This window comes from Aristolochia californica, unplaced genomic scaffold (genome assembly GCF_029961685.1).
Source record: "Aristolochia californica isolate CCGP_79_NKW_82.1479 unplaced genomic scaffold, dmAriCali1.0.hap1 SCAF_1, whole genome shotgun sequence".
Classification (NCBI taxonomy): domain Eukaryota; kingdom Viridiplantae; phylum Streptophyta; class Magnoliopsida; order Piperales; family Aristolochiaceae; genus Aristolochia; species Aristolochia californica.
In genome coordinates, this window is record NW_027181770.1 from 35,046,286 (window position 1) to 35,050,248 (window position 3,963).

A 3,963-nucleotide genomic window follows, 5' to 3' on the forward strand; every position below is an offset into this window, starting at 1 on the left:
TGATTGTAAAGTGATTTATCATGCGTAACGGGCTATATTACCCTAAGAAATGACTTATGGATTGGGAGTCAAGACTCATTTAAAAATCCCTGCCTCCCCCTTTTTCCCGACGATTGGAAAACCTGATATATAAAAACTATGAAGAGCTTACAATCCCTAAAAGATACAGAAACTCTTTGGAATTATCTCTCTCTACATTTGTGCATTGTGCATTTCCATTCTACATGTACTCTTTTTTCTTAAAACAAAACTTTGGGTTTTCGCTCTCCCTTCATCCTATAAACCAAAAAGGCAAATATATCACAACAAAATGAAAATTTTGGAGTTGAAGTACGAAAAAAATTTAAAACAATAACAAATGTAAGAAAAGAATATTTATTCACACACCACAAATGAACACAAAAGTTTTGTTGTCCAAGTTTTGGAAATTCCACTAGTTCAACCCCAACAGCTTGGAATTTTATAGGAAAGAGATTTCCTCCACACATGCTTTAAAAATGGATATGCATGTTTTAAACATGTTAAAAATGCAAATCACCTATGGATCCAAAGCTTTTGAAGAGAATAGCAAACGCTCATTAAATTCTCAACTGAACGTGCGGTGGATATTTACCCGAGTCAAACAAGCCATTATTTGGCCCATCTACAAAAAGCTGACCCAACGATCATGGATACTTTTAAAGTGATTTATCATGCGTAACGGGCTATATTACCCTGAGAAATGACTTATGGATTGGGAGTCAAGACTCAGTTAAAATCCCTGCCTCCAAATTTTTCTCGACGATTGCAAAACCTGATATATAAAAACAAAGAAGAACTAACAATCCCTAAAAATTATTCAAACTCTTTAGAATTATCTCGCTCTACATTTGTGCACTGTGCATTTTCATTTTAGATGTACACTTTTTTCAGAAATCAAAACTTTGAGTTTTCGCTCTCTCTTCATCCTGTAAACCTAGAAGGCAAATAGATCACTTCAAAATGAAAATTTTAGAGTTCATGTACGGAAAAAAATTTAAAACAATAAAAAATGTAAGTAAAGAAAATTTATTCACACACCACATATGAACACAAAAGTTTTGTTGTCCAAGTTTGGGAAATTCCACTAGTTCAACCCCGATAGCTTGGAATTTTATAAGAAAGAGATTTCCACCACACATGCTTTAAAAATGGATATGCATGTTTTAAACATGTTAAATATGCAAATCACCTATGGATCCAAAACTTTTGAAGAGAATAACAAACGCTCATTAAATTCTCAACTGAACGTGCGGTGGATATTTACCCGAGTCAAACAAGCCATTATTTTGCCCATCTACAAAAAGCTGACCCAACGATCATGGATGATTGTAAAGTGAGTTATAATGCGTAACGGGCTATATTACCCTAAGAAATGACTTATGGATTGGGAGTCAAGACTCAGTTAAAAATCCCTGCCTCCCCCTTTTTCCCGACGATTGCAAAACCTGATATTTAAAAACTAAGAAGAGTTCACAATCCCTAAAAATTACAGAAACTCTTTGGAATTATCTCTCTCCACATTTGTGCATCGTGCATTTCCATTCTACATGTACTCTTTTTTATTAAAACAAAACTTTGAGTTTTCGCTCTCCCTTCATCCTGTAAACCAAAAAGGCAAATAGATCACTACAAAAGGAAAATTTTGGAGTTCAAGTACATAAAAAATTTAAAACAATAACAAATGTAAGTAAATAAAATTTATTCACACACCACAAATGAACACAAAAGTTTTGTTGTCCAAGTTTGGGAAATTCCACTAGTTCAACCCCAACAGCTTGGAATTTTATATAAAAGAGATTTCCTCCACACATGCTTTAAAAATGGATATGCATGTTTTAAACATGTTAAAAATGCAAATCACCTATGGATCCAAATCTTTTGAAGAGAACAACAAACGCTCATTAAATTATCAACTGAACATGCGGTTGATATTTACCCGAGTCAAACAAGCCATTATTTGGCCCATCTACAAAAAGCTGACCCAACGATCATGGATGCTTGTAATGTGATTTATCAAGCGTAACGGGCTATATTACCCTAAGAAATGACTTATGGATTGGGAGTCAAGACTCAGTTAAAATCCCTGCCTCCCCCTTTTTCCCGACGATTGCAAAACCTGATATATAAAAACTAAGAAGAACTTACATTCCCTAAAAATTAGAGAAACTCTTTGAAATTATCTCGCTCTACATTTGTGCACTGTTCGTTTTCATTTTAGATGAACACTTTTTTCAGAAATCAAAACTTTGAGATTTTTCTCTCCCTTCATCCCGTAAACCAAAAAGGCCAATAGATCACTACAAAATGAAAATTTTCGAGTTCATACACTGAAAAAAATTTAAAACAATAAAAATTGTAAGTAAAGAAAATTTATTCACACACCACAAATGAACACAAAAGTTTTGTTGTCCAAGTTTTGGAAATTCCACTAGTTCAACCCCAACAGCTTGGAATTTTATAAGAAAGAGATTTCCTCCACACATGCTTTAAAAATGGATATGCATGTTTTAAACATGTTAAAAATGCAAATCACCTATGGATCCAAAGCTTTTGAAGAGAATAACAAACGCTCATTAAGTTCTCAACTGAACGTGCGGTGGATATTTACCCAAGTCAAACAAGTCATTATTTTGCCCATCTACAAAAAGCTGACCCAATGATCATGGATGATTTTAAAGTGATTTATCATGCTTAACAGGCTATATTACCCTAAGAAATCACTTATGGATTGAGGGTCAAGACTTAGTTAAAAATCCCTGCCTCCCCCTTTTTCCCGACGATTGCAAAACCTGATATATAAAAACTAAGAAGAGTTTACAATCCCAAAAAATAACAGAAACTCTGTGGAATTATCTCTCTCTAAATTTGTGCATTGTGCATTTCCATTCTATATGTACTCTTTTTTCTCAAAACAAAACTTTGAGTTTTCACTCTCCCTTCATCCCTTGAACCAAAAAGGCAAATAGATCACAACAAAATGAAAATTTTGGAGTTCAAGTACGGAATAAATTTAAAAAAATATCAAATGTAAGTAAAGAAAATTTATTCACACACCACAAATGAACACAAAAGTTTTGTTGTCCAAGTTTGGGAAATTCCACTAGTTCAACCCCAACAGCTTGGAATTTTATAGGAAAGAGATTTCCTCCACACATGCCTTAAAAATGGATATGCATGTTTTAAACATGTTAAATAAGCAAATCACCAATGGATCCAAAGCTTTTGAAGAGAATAACAAACGCTCAATAAATTCTCAAGTAAACGTGCGGTGGGATATTTACCCGAGTCAAACAAGCCATTATTTTGCCCATCTACAAAAAGCTGACCCAATGATCATGGATGATTGTAAAGTGATTTATCATGCGTAACGGGCTATATTACCCTAAGAAATGACTTATGGATTGGGAGTCAAGACTCAGTTAAAAATCCCTGCCTCCCCCTTTTTCCCGACGATTGCAAAACCTGATATATCAAAACTAAGGAGAGCATACAATCCCTAAAAATTACAGAAACTCTTTGGAATTATCTCGCTCTACATTTGTCAATTGTGCATTTCCATTTTAGATGTACATTTCTTTCAGAAATCAAAACTTTGAGTTTTCGCTTTCTCTTCATCCCGTAAACCAAAAAGCCAAATAGATCACTACAAAATGAAAATATTAGAGTTGATGTACAGAAAAAAATTTAAAATAACAACAAATGTATGTAAAGAAAATTTATTGACACACCACAAATGAACACAAAAGTTTTGTTGTCCAAGTTGGGGAAATTCCACTAGTTCAACCCCTATAGCTTGGAATTTTATAAGAAAGAGATTTCCTCCACACATGCTTTAAAAATGGATATGCATGTTTTTAAACATGTTAAAAATGCAAATTACCTATGGATCCAAAGCCTTTGAAGAGAATAACAAACGCTCATTAAATTCTCAAGTGAACGTGC